General features: G+C 41.7%; 1 long non-coding RNA gene across 1 annotated transcript; it reads right to left on the bottom strand.

Annotated features, from left to right (window-relative positions):
* Window positions 1-11,381: 11,381 nt before the first annotated feature.
* On the bottom strand, window positions 11,382-13,336 carry LOC127381355 (uncharacterized). Its single transcript, XR_007888706.1, has 3 exons — window positions 13,092-13,336; window positions 12,356-12,451; window positions 11,382-11,625 (listed from the first exon to the last, which is right to left on the bottom strand). It is a non-coding gene; the product is annotated as an uncharacterized LOC127381355 (long non-coding RNA).
* Window positions 13,337-13,714: the final 378 nt, after the last annotated feature.

Here is a 13,714-nt window from a genome sequence, read left to right as displayed (position 1 = left end):
GGGCAATGCTATCTTAGCTTTACTAAAGTGGGTGAATGTGGAGAGCCTCTCAGAGCTCCCTGTAAAGCTCTGCCTCAGGTGGCTTCTCTCCTGAGGACAGCACAGAGGAACCCTCCCTTCCCCACAGCACACCATTCAGTACAAAACCACTCCAAACAAACCAGCAAAGCTCTTCCCCAAAACAAATGCCTCTCCCCACATTGAATAGTACTTCAAAAGGGTAAAGTTGTTAAAGAACATCTTTCCCTTACATCTCCTTCAGCACACAGCACAGGCAAAATTCACAAGGAGCTGCTGCCCCCCTGCTGCATTTGCTGCCGGAGCCAGGGGCCATGGGGTTCCAGAGCCCTGTGGTGCATCCACTCCAGGTCATGCACTTAGCTCTGAAGGCAACAATATTGGATAAAAATTATTCACCCCACACAGAAAAGGAGGCAGGGACCCAGGGGAGAGGTGGGCTGTGGTTGTGGCAGTAAAGCAGAGAGGATGCTGCAGGTGTGGAAGGAGAGGAGCTGCTGGTCCCTGTATGATTCTATAGCTTATCCTTAGCTTAGGTGTTTGTCTTGTGCCTTTAAAGCATTTCAAATGTGTTCGGTTCTGGGGAAAAAAGTAGTCTCCAGCATGTCTTTGTCACTGCTAAAATAGAGCACAACACTGCTAAAAGCCCTAATTTCATCACTGCTGTTTCACATGGCCATGTCACATTTTTCTTTCTGAGCTGGTGTGACTCCACTCTGTCTTCCCAGAGCTTGTGCTGATTTCCAGATCAAATCCTATTGCACAGACCTTTGGCTTTATTCTGTCCACACCTGCTGAATACTAGCAGCCCTAATAGACTGGCCAGGGCTTTTGTGTCTTTTCATTCATGATCCTGTATGGCATTGAATTTTTCAGGTCATCCCTTTTCAAACTACCCCCATGGACCAGGGTATGCCAGCACCCATCAGGCAAGCTGAAGCAAAGAGCCAAACAACCCAGGGACAGGGAAACCTTCAATCTACCCTTTCCCCCTCCTGCTCACCCTTCTGCCAGCATCAGAAGGGAAATGGGCCAAAGCCTGATGCACTTTAATGTGAATGAGGCACTTTGATACTGCTGGAGAGGGAGCTGATCAGAGAAGCTCAGCTATTCTTAATTCTGGCAAACAACAGAGCAGTATGTTATCGACCCCTGCCTCAGGCGAGGCCAGCTTAGATCAAGCAGGAAACCAAATGTTGATGTTTCAGAGATTTCTTAGCTCTGAGGTACTCTAACACACTGAAATATTTGTGCCATAGAAATGAGATTCAATGCACTCGCTATTTTCTCACACTGTTTGAACACCCACGAGGGGTTCCCATGAATGCCTGCCTGCAAGCAGGCAGGGGGTTGCTGATGCCATAATTATCTCTAAATGGTTGCATTGCCTTTTTATTGGATTAGCATTAAAAGCCCAAATATGAGCTTTCTGTGGGATGCTTCAGTGTAATTAGATGTTAGAAGACACATAAATGTATATATGCCAGGGCAGAAGCTAACTCAATTCATCACTGAAAAGCAGGCAACAGTGTCACTTTGTCATCTCTGGAGTCACCATGCTGGAGTTCGAGGTTGCCAGTGAGCACGGGTCTATTTGAGGTCACTTAGTACAGGAGCTGAACAAAGGGTTAATATGAGTCTAACAAAAATCATGTTTGAAAATACATTTATTCTGCCAGATTTCATGAGTGGTAGCTATTGCTCCATTCAAGCTGAAGGATAGTGTTCAGTGTGCATACTTACTCATCCTGACAAGGGAACAAGATAAACATGTCGGCATGTGATTTGCCAAATATTTTCCCATGGAATACAGGCAGAAGTTGAAAATGGAGCTGGCTTTCAGTCAGAGGGACTGAGTATACACACACGCACCATGCACAAGAGAGCAAAGCCCACACTCCCCTGCAAGGGGCCTCTTCCACCATTGTAGCCAACACTTAGGTTGGATGGTGCTCTTCAGCTCTGCCCACTGTGACAGTTTCTCTTGACCCTTTAGTAAATCTTAAAAAATCCTGGTTTTGCAGCACAGAATAATTGCAAGGGGAAGATCTGCTTTTTGTGCAAGCTCAGTGGATACCAGGATCTGTGCAACGCTCCTCAGCCCCTGGCAGCAGTGAATGCAAAGGGCAGTGCTGGCAGGCCCCAAATTGCCTTTACCTTTCATTGCAGGATAATTCCTCCTGGAGACTGAGCTCGTGACCTTTATCATAGTGAGTTTTATTTACAGACTGGGCAACGGCAGGGTGTCCTTGAAGATGAAAGGAATCAAAACACAAGGGAAAAAAAAAGATTTTGCAGAAGCAAAAGATCTGACTGCAGAACTGTTTAGAGAAGTCTGTATAAACAAACCTGTTAGGCTGGTATCTCACATTTTAGCCACAGCTTTTTAGAGCATTTAACTAGATAATGAAGGGATTTTTTAGGCCTTGGTCTCCCCAGCGCATCTATCTTTTAGTAACACTGTATTTATTTCCTCATGTTTGCAGCTGACTCCAGTGTAATTTTTCCCTGTCTGCCATGTTCTATGTTCCCTCTCAGTCCTCTTACCTGTTACCCACAGGTAACAGTCACTGCCTTCACATTTTGTATGTTGAAGATGCTGAAAAGCTTTTTGCAACCTCCTGGCCTCATCTAGATGTCTATTTCCATCTGTAACAGAGGACTGGCACAGGTTGCCCAGGGAGGTTGTGGATGCCCCACCCCTGTAAGCATTCAAGGCAGGTTGGATCGGGCTTTGAGCAACCTGGTTTAGTGGGAGATGTCCCTGCCCATGCAGGGGGGTTGGAACTAAATTATATTTACGGTTCCTTCCAACCCAAACCATTCTATGATTCAACAATTACTTTCTATGTTGCTACTAACTGCCTCTGTGTGATGGTTAGGGATCAGGTCACACTGCCAGAAGCAGTGGCAGGTAACCCTAGCAAGCACTGAGCAGAGATGCCTCCTGCTACCCCCGGCCCCACTGCATGGTGCACTGCAGGGAGCAGAGAGCAGCCCATTCCAGGAAGCTGGCCAGGACCTTGATAGCCTAGCCCACTGCCAGAAGTCCCCCTGGTAGCCTGAAGTGGGACTCCAGGCTGGGCACCACCATGCTGCAGTTTCCCATGAAACCCAGAGGGAAAGGTCCACTGCCCTCCCCCACCAGTCTAGGAAGATGCTCAGGAGAGCAGGGTCCCATTCTTTCCATTTCCGAGGAGAGACATCAGCATGAAGGTTGAGGCAAAGGCTGAAGTGTCTCCAGAAATGCACAAGCAAAGGTCAGATACGGGGAGACCTCCTACTGCATCAGGCTGTGCAGGACAAAAGAGGTCTCCTCTCTCAAGCTGCCTCCTCAGGATAGTGCTGGGATGATGGGGAAACCACTGACTTTCCCCTTCATGGCTTGTCCTCACAGCAACTGGCTGTATTTTTAGTTGAATCCACTGCACCAATAATTTCCTGAAAGAAATCTTTAAATAGCAGCAAACTACACATTACACAAAAGAAGGACTAGGAGGATTAATAATAATTTACTGAATGCTCAACGGTTCTCAAAGGTGCAAATCTCTCATAAATGCTGCTGGTGGTTAATGACCAACCAGCCTCTCAGGCAGCCTGATGTAGCCACCATTCGTATTGTTCACAGAGCAAGGAAGGTTCCTGCCATCCTACAGACATGAAATAAAAATGGTTTTCATTTCTTCAAGTAGGAAAGACTTGAGCCTCACAACCCTGCTGTGAGGTGTCCTCATCTGAGGGAAGAGGGTATCCAGGCTAACCATTTGTCCATGCTCACATGGGTGAGAATGGAACAGAAGTGAATGTGGCTCTGCTAAGCTCCCCACTGTGTCTCTCTCCACTTCCAGAGATGCATCTCTATCCCACCATCCATCTGTCAAGAATATGTAATATATCTGGCTACTAAAGTAATCAATGAAATAAAAATGTATCCTGTCCATAATGATCTCCTAGTTTCCAGTAGTCTTAGCTTGCTTCTGAAGTGCTTCATCAGCATTTTAGTGGAAGATGCCTTTCAAAGGAGCTCACCCTCTGCAGCACTTGTAACAGACCGAAAAAGAAACACTGCTATCGTCCTCTTTTGCATCTTCTTTCCAACCCATCAATTCAAGTGTTCACCACCCTACCCCAAAGCCACGTCCCACACCCTGACTCAGCTTTGCTGTGGCTCTGTTGTAAGAATGCTTTTGCAGAGCCCCAGAGGCCAAACTCAACACATTTTCTTCACCATGTTTTTGAGGGTGTCACAACCAAGTCTGCCCTTTTGGCCTCCTCTTTGTGTGTCTGCATGAAAAATGCCTCCTTCAACACCACACAGGTGGTGCTTGCTCCAGGTGTGAGCTACCTCAATAGAATTCTGTCTGCAAACCAGAAAATGCTAAAACCACCCAGCTCTGCAAGACCCATCCATCCCCTAGTTTTGTGAGGAGTGCAAAGGGCACAGCCTCTGTCTAAAAAATAGATCCTTGCACTGGTTTGTGCCAGCATGTTTTTGATCCCACCTGATGGTGCGGGTGTTTAGTCCCAGGCCAGCGCAGGAGGGTGCAGGGGTCTGCCCAGCAGAGCAGGAGCCCTGGGGAGGGGAGGGAGGGAGAGAGGAGAGGCTGCACTGGGCATTCTGGGAGCTGTTTGAGTGTTTTTCATCCAGTCAGAACAGACAAAAAATTGGATACTGAGCAAAGTTAACAAAAGAGCTTGAAGCTTGTGGCTGCTGAGGTGCTGGAGAACCAGCCAGCAGCTCCCGTTGCGTGGTGCTCACACCCACCCCATGGCTACACTGGGCAGACTTTGACCTACCTTGTCATTACAGGCTGCAAACAAGCAGCACCAGATGACAAACAGGGAAAAGTACAGCCTATCACAAGCAACTCGAGTCACTGCTCTAAATTTGATTGAAAGGTAGCTTGAAAACCAGGTAGCTTAAAAACCAGAGATTTGCTGTAACTCTAAATGCGCTGGCAATGTGCTGTATTATATTTGTGATTTTACCATAATGTAATTTAATGCTGGGCTATTTTTCAATATTTCAAGATGCTGTGAAAAGGGTGAACTGAATAGAGGGGAAAAAAAAAACAATACAGTGGGAAATTTCAAAGAAACATAACATCTAAAAAGAAAACACCACACGCCAATATGAATAAAAGACATTTGGAAGTAAATTTGTGAGTTATCTGAATGCATTAGAATAGATAATATCAGAGGAGTTTTACCCTTCAAGTTTCCTTTTTGCTTCCTCACTGTTAGAAAAGTTAGAGAGAGGGGAATAAAACAGAGGAGCATCTCATAGCCCAAATATTTACTCTGTCACATTCAATGACAGAAGATAGATGGGTAGAAAAAAAAGGAAGAATAAAAAGCATTTAAGTCTCAAATTTGGAAATACTTAAACATCTGTTTTGGAGGATTCCCCTTGCCTCCTGAACTTTGGAAGGAAATGAATTCTTTTCATGAATGTCACTCCATCTTTGGAGAAAAAAACATAAAATGATTCATGCAGAAAATTTCCACTGGGTCCAGTTGTAGCATCTTTGCTATTAGAAATGGTATGTAATCAAACTGCATCATTACATCCATTTATGGATATTTATGTCATCCAGGGCATGCAGCTTTGAACTTAGCCATTCACATACAAGAATATGAGCTGATATGATGTTAATTTATTCTACATCATCTTGCAGGGATATTTCACTAACAGACCATTTAAAGAAAAAAAAAGGAGTATCATGACAAAGATAACTAGAACCAGTTATGGAGATGCCATTGAAATTACAAATTGAAAGGGATTCACATGGATAGAAAGTAGCAGAGCCCAGGAAGAGGAGATGATGAACCTCTACAATGCATGAAAATGGAGCTATTTTGCAGGAAAGTCATTCCACAGCAATTTCTCTCTATAGGCATGTACTGTGCAAGCCAGGAAGTACACAGTGTGAAGCCTGCACTGCAATTTTTTCCACTTATCGTTCATGAAAGAGTGTTCAAATCGATGGCATTTTAGATTTCTAATCAGTATTCCTTGTGTGTTAGTTAAGAAAAACACCAAACATTTAGTGGATGTCTAACTATATGTTTAATTAGGGAGTTTCAGTTATAAAAACCAAGGCCTGATGCTAAGGTTGGGCTAAGGAGCCACTGAAGTGAATGAAACATTTGTCTCAGTAAAAAAACAAGGGCTGGCTCTGGAGGCCAGATGCAAGTTTGGAGCTCAGATTATATCACATCTGCTTACTTACAGGTCTGACCAATAGTATATGCAATTTCTGCTTGGAGAGCAGGTTGCAAGCACACAAAGCACAGTTCCAGGATGATAATTTGAGTTTAAAGGGTGGGGGTTTTTTGCTTTCACTACTTCAGGACTGCTAGTGCTGGATTTTCTGCATAGCATTTGCATACACGTACATATACAGACTTACTGTACCAGAGAACTCAGAGTTTTACTTGTGACTCACAGGTATCTACATGAGTTACAGCTTAGGACCTGCAGATCTTATCTAATTTTGATTACAGGAGTAGGAAGGAGATGAACATTCATTGTTTCAAATTACACAAACTTTCAATGCATTTTGGTAGGAAAGGTATGAAAAGACAAGACTGGGTTAATTCTGCCAAGATTTTTAATATCCTCCTCAATGCAATTAATATGTTAGAGCTGTGAAAAATAAAGACACAATCAAAAGATATTGTCAGAAATTGCATGGGGGAGTGGGGAGAAAAACCTTCACTAGGTCAGTCGTTTGGCATTCCTGACTGTGAAATAAACCATACCCAGTCAGCCAAAAATACTCACTCTGTACACCAAACTCCAGCTAACTTTTAACATTCAGCATTATTAACACACTCTAGGTTCCTATACTTAGTCATAATTAATATGGCTTGTTTCTTGTTTAATGAATTTGTCATTCGTTTGACAGTTACTGCCTACATTTGGATGTGCATGTAAAACATGATGTGCTTTACGTATCTCCAGTAAGACCTGCCTGTATTTCCAACTGCTACACAGGACAAGCAAAGTTTTGCTGCATGTTCAGTTACTTCTTAAATATTTTAAAACCTCAGAATTGTTTCTAAATGTGCAAGCAATCCAAAGACTGAGACAAATTTTGGATTTTGAGGCAACCTGAATTCTAGGAGATTGCCTTAAGGAAACCTTCTTCACATGAAAATGATTAGTAGTTGCTGACAATGCAATAATTCTTAGACAAGGCACTGAGATTTAGGCCTCTCTCAGTGAAGGACAACAAAGCTGCATGGAGCAGTCTGCACTGTTCCTTCTCTGAAATGCTGCAAAAGAAATTGAAAGGAGTCAAAATCCTGCAATCTTCACAGCATCTTTTAGGAGCAAGTACAATAAGAATGAAAAATTGAGCTTTTATTAAACATAGCAATCGGCTCTCATTGCAGCCTGGTTTTCTTTTTGCTGGCTGTGACTAACTGTCCTTAAAGCTTATGTGTCCCTTAGTGACTCTGATCTGAGAAAAAGCCAAACAGAGAAGGTGGAAAGGAAATTCTCTCCTCATTTTTATGTGAAAAACCACCCAGAGATGGTGCTGGTCCATCTGCATGCAGTGATGTTGCTGAAGGCTCTGCCATGCTCTGCGACTTTTTCTTGCTCTCACGTGGGGAGCAACAAAGACAGAAAGGCTCGTAAAGCACAGCTCTATTTACCCAAACCAGGAATCTGTAGCTTGGAGGAACTAATGAGCTAGGCAAATAAACTCAGTTCTATCTTCCCATTTAGATTCCTTTTCACACTGCTTGTCCCCACCAGTTTGTTTCTTCCAAGAATTTCTGTTTTTCACACTGCCTTTTACATATGGAAGAAAGTTTACTAGGTCAATCAACAGCTGCTGCATACCTTCAACTACCTTCCTACACATTAAAAAAGGGTAACCCTATTTTGATCTGCTAACAAAAAAACGCATTTTCAAATGCATTTAAGTTAACGCAAGTTGTGCAACTAGCAATTTCTAGAATTACATGATCTGATTTTTGTTTGACTTTATATCCCTCCAATACATGTAACAGAACTGTAAGTCAGGAATGGGCCTCCAGGTACCTCCTTTGTACATCTACTGACTTTCATAATGGGATCAAAACCATTATAATCTTTGTAAATTCATTTGCAAGCAAAATCTGTGTTTTCCATTTAATACATCTAATACAACAAAGCCACATTTACTCTGTTATCTTACAAATATAAAACATTTTTATGTTTTGCTTTATACTTCATTAACACTGATGTAATAGAGTTGCAGCTGCCTCTTCTCCCAGCCTGACATGACCTGTGAAATGAAGACCCAGGTCTTCTTATTCTGGTGGCAGAGAAGTTTTATTCACTTCAATATCATAAGAGTAATTCCTGAAGACCACATGCAACTGTTTTTTCTATTAAAAAAAAAAAAACAAATCGGTAAGCAAAGATTAAACTGAAGTAACCACTTCAACTTGCTTCCATTCCTCTGTGTACAAAACTGTACAGGGCAGAGTCTCCTACCAGATGCCAAAGAATATTTTTCAGATTATGAAGGGGTAGGTCAGGGTGGTCTCTCACACGAGTGCACTTTACACTAAGGCTTTACCAGCTGATCTGCCATGGTGGTGACACAGGTTATCACAGGACATGGGGAAGGACCAACTGCTGTCACCACAGCCTTGTGTGGAGCCAAAGTAGCAGCAGCAACTCACCTGCTGGAAACAAGTACCTTAGCCAGAAGCCCAAATACTCATATTCAGCAGCCTTGGTGGGTTACAGTGGTTGGCCTTTGGTGGAAAACTGCATTTACACTCCCTGTGGGCTCTCTGGAGAGTTTCCACTTCCAGCAGTGCTCAGCTGGCCCAAGTAGGAGCGCACGAATGCGGAGCCTCTCCTTCACCACAGCTGTACCATTGAGCAAGTCTTGGATGCTGTTGGAATCCAGGATTCTCAGACAACACACTTGGAAATTATCCCCTTACCAACCGTTCCTTCATTCAGACAGAGGTCAGATGAACTGGGAGGAGAAATAATGTTGGAATCAACTCTTCTTGTTTCAGAAGTGACCCAGGCCACAGGCACCTACACCAGTGGTGCTTCTACCAGGGAGGGTTTGGGATTGCTTTTTGCTTATAGTACAGTTGCTTCAACCTTATCAAACAGTGGTTGCAGATCAAACACAAGCCTGCACGCTCATGGAGGGGCAGCCAGTGGTGCAGACCAGGAGCACACCAGTAGCTGGCAGCCTTGGAGCTTATCAGCAACAGAAAGTGGCACCACTCACCTAAAATTTTGCAAGTAAGTGCAAAATCTTGGGTAAACATCAATTTCAGTTTCGAGTGGCTCCTTGCAGTGGTGTAAGCTGATATCACCGAATGGATACAACTCGCTTACATTTTGGTTTCAGATACATTAGTATGATTTTGCACCACTTCCTGTAAGTCGATACAACTTTGAGTGTTAAACCACCCTGGTGCAGGATCTTGTGTGGAGCAGGTGTTTTAGTCAGTGTAGGTGAACTTGGGAATGAGTGGAGTTAGCCCACCTGTGTGCATTCAAGAACTTTATGCACTTTATAAAATACATGATAAGGTCTTCTCAGTAGAACCCAAAATCATATTGAATGTAACTGGCTTTGTGCCTTAAGATGTATTTTATTATCAGGTTTCCTAAGCCTCCTATGCCTTCAATTGAAACTAGGTCTACATATAGCAACAATCTACACTGATGGAGGAACTTAGCTTTCCCACCATATCTTCAACATGAAGCCAAGAGAACAGCAGTTTTGTAACTGAGTTTTCTTTGAGAGGTATGGAGCTTCTTAAAACTCAAAGTTCAGAGAAAAATACGGCAACAAAATTACTTCATGGTAGCTCCTGCAGTCCAAGGACCAATGCAGGGAAGTCACTGACTCATGAGCTGTAACAATGATCCTTTCTGAGCCCATCTTACTTGTGCAGCTCTGGTTCCGGGCCCAAATGTAAGTCCAAGCATGTAGCACACTTGACTATAGGGAAATCTTTTTTTCCTTTTTTCCTGTGGCAGTTGTAGGAAATAGGGATGTTTGCAGGCTGCCACCATTCAAACTCAAACAATGAGGAGAAACAATGGAGGAGAAAAAATTGCAAAAAAAGCCTCTGCAAAAGGAAACTTCAAGAGCTTTGCCAGTTGCTAGTGAAACCATGCTACGTTGCACAGAACAAAATACCACAAAGCTGAATAAATATGTTATTGTTAATATCAGCTGTTGAAAAGGCTTTACTGGAAGATGGGGATGTAGAGGAGTCTCTTGATGTAAACAGCTTGAAACACAGAGACTGACAGTGCCTGTAAATACACAGCTGTTTGAACAAGGAAAGCAAAAATATTAAAGTCTTAAAATCCATTTGAGCTTTTGTTGTTCTGGTGTTAAACACTTGTTTGGATTGAGGTCTAGTTGGGCTTTGGTAGCCAGGTCTAGGAAATGGGAAGAGGTTGGAAATGAAAGACTTTTGACAAGACAATGAAAAACAATCTGTAGCATTCACAGGAGGGCTTGTCTTTGTGCCAGGCACAGTCCTCTCATTTTGCATATTACAAAGGAATGACAGTAGTCGGTTTTTCTCAAGATCAAATGAAACAGTCTGCCCCTGTGCAGCCACTCAGGGAGAGAATGGAACTTTTTGTGAAATGGTGCCAAGATGATACAGTTACTTTAAGGGAATGATTTTCAACTTCTTGTCAAAACTCTTGTTTTGCAGAAATTGGAGCGTTGTAACACATTGCTTTGCTTCACAAAAGTTTTGATCATCTTTTTCCCCAGATACAAAGTGTCCAGGACGTGAATACTTGAATTCTTACAGGCATATGAGCTATAGTGCTCCCACTTTAATGACTTTACATTGGCTTCCAGGAAAGCCATGTATTGATTTTGAAATTCTCTTTATTAACTGCCATTAAGAGACTTTCAGAGGACTTTGCTGCATCACATCTCTCTGATCTTTTTCCTATTTATTAACCACATCATTATTTAAAATGCAGATTGGCTGGCTATTTAATTTGACCTGAATTTATGGATCCTCACAACATTGAGAGGAGATTTGTTATAAGACATCTCTTCGGTAGTGAGAAAATGTACTCCTTCCTTTCATCTCACAGAACCACACCTTCCTCCTGATGGGAAATGTCTCACTTCATCTGTGCAGTATCTTTTGCTTCCATCATGTTCTAAAATACACTTTTTTCTAAAGTGTAAAAACAATCTTTCATGCACTTTTATTCCTGCTGTTTGCATTCATGTCATAGAGAACAACCTATAGGATTAGACAGCAGCCTTACATAAAAATCTTTGTGAAGAAGGGAGGCAAGCTCAGGAATTTCAGAACCTTCTTTAATAAAGGTGAGGCATAAATGTCCTTTGGATTTTGTAAGCCTTCTCTCGATGTGATATTGAATTTGCAGGGACATACTGAAGGCAAATAGCACAGTAGCTCGGTGACCAATAATCCCTCCTTGTGCTCTCCATGGGGCAGTTTTCTTTTCACCTGTTACTCTCAGGCTGCTGCTGAAGTTCTGCAAAGGTGCTGACCTCAAAAGGCTGGAGAAGCAGTGAAAGAGCCAGGTTTTGCTATCTTGCTTTCTTCAATTAAGAATCCCTGCATGTAATATAAATAAATCATTAACATCTGCTGTTGAATGAACATCGTTTTCTCCTAGAAGACAAATTAAAAGGCTGTTCTTTTGTGCCTGAAAATTGTGCAAGCACAATGAACACCAGTGTTATCCCTCTGGTAAGTTACAAGCTCCAAAGAAGTTTGTAGAGAATATTTGTTGCAAAGAAAACTTGCTCAGGGGATATTGTGGGAAGCCCATCAATTTCTAACTTTAAAGTAAACCTTGACAAAAACTCAGCATTGGCTGTATGAAACAATCCTCAGCAAAAGGAAAAAGAAAGATGAAAAGCCCTGCTACAGCAGTTTTACACACTGCAGTTTCCAACCACAGCTTCACACAGTTCTTTTGGCATCAGGGACTGTTATTCCAAATTTCTCTTGAACCAGAATTCTAATAAAAGTGCATCAAGATCAGCCAATTTTCACCTACTTGGGTGTTGAAGGATAATGAGCCAATATCATTTTTTTTCCATCCAGCTGGCTCAGGTTTGCTTTAAGTTGCTTAAACTTCCAAGCCTGCCAATCAGCCTGGCCCAAGTCTTAGTCCTGTAACAACATCTGAGGCAACTGAAGTGTTTCCTGGATTAAAAATTCCTTATTTTTTTTATAGCAGTACTGAATATAGGTATTTTGCTCTTCAGCTTCCTCTTTATTTTTTCCATCTACTAGAATAGTTGAGTGCTTTGGGTATCTTGGCACTACATTGCCTTACCTGGGCACATTGAGAATCTCATCTTCTCATTTGCACTTCTTGGTATTTTACCTTATACATGTCACTTCTCTGGAGATGTTTAGGTTTTTCTCCACCCTAAATGCATGATAAAGATATGGTTTTTATTCCTTGAATGGCAACATCACACTCTTACTGTATGTAATTGCTGGTTCTACTTTTTTAAACACATTAGTGCCTGCATGAAGAATAAGTGCTCCCTGCGCTACTTTCTTTTGCCTGTGTGAATTGTGAATATGCTTATTACTGGTGACAGAAATTTAAACTGACTTTTAAAAAAGGTATTTGAAAACAATGTTTGAGGGCAGTAAGTCATTTTAAGACAGTTTTAGTTTAATCTTAAAGTACAAAGAACAATTTTATATAACTCATTTCAGTTTTAATTTCCTTTAGCAAAGAGATGCACTTAATACCATGTATTAAAGCTAAAGCCAGGATTGGCAGCTGAAAAAGTGAGTAATTGATGTATGTGGAGTTGGAAGACTGAGTTACCAGTAAACTATCTTCTTAAGCTGCTGGCATTATTCGAAATTTTAACTTTAATTTATACCCTCAGAAGCCTTTGGTCCCATTAATTGCATCCACTAATAAAATGGGAAAGCGGATGAATTTGTAATAAAATCAAAGATAAAGGGAAATCCTCTGACATTTCACTAACTTCTATGTTGTTTATAAGAGACGATTCTATGATTATTTGTACTATAAGCTCAGTAAGTACCAGGAGTAGAAGCAGAATATGTGAGATTCGTGAAGATTTCTGTTTAGGATAATGAAGAAGGGTGGGATCTATTTTTGTTTGCTGAACTTTTCTGAATTAACTCCAGCAGGGTTTATTCCTACAGTGATAAGAAAATAGATTTGGATTAAGAATAAACTAGACACTTTATTTAACTGACTCTGCAGTTTATTATCCCAACTCCTATTCTTGAAAAAAAATAAACCAAACACTTCAAATTTGGAATATATTCCCTGTTTCCAGGCTCATGGTATTATTACCTGTGATGGTTTTTATACTAAACATTTCTATTTTTTTCCCCTAAATGTAATTTTCTAGAAGTCTCTGTGCAAAACTTTGAATGGAAATGCCTACAATTTCACATGCAGAGGGTCTAACTTTTAACCAACAGAAAATACTCCACAAGTCCAAGGTTTCATCTGTTCTGAGGTCAAAAAACCCACCAACTTCTGAAGTCTTTTCCATTCCAAACTGTGAATCAGTCACAGGGAAGATGGACTGCAACAGTATTCAGATTTCAGCCAACCTGCAAGGTTAATTCACCTACAGAGCGTAAATTAGAAGATACTCAAACCTCATCTGTTTTCAGTTAATGAAAAGAGATG

Source organism: Apus apus, chromosome 2 (assembly GCF_020740795.1).
Source record: "Apus apus isolate bApuApu2 chromosome 2, bApuApu2.pri.cur, whole genome shotgun sequence".
Taxonomy (NCBI): Eukaryota; Metazoa; Chordata; class Aves; order Apodiformes; family Apodidae; genus Apus; species Apus apus.
Note: the sequence above shows the minus strand (reverse complement) of the source record. Positions and strands in the feature narration are given on the sequence as shown.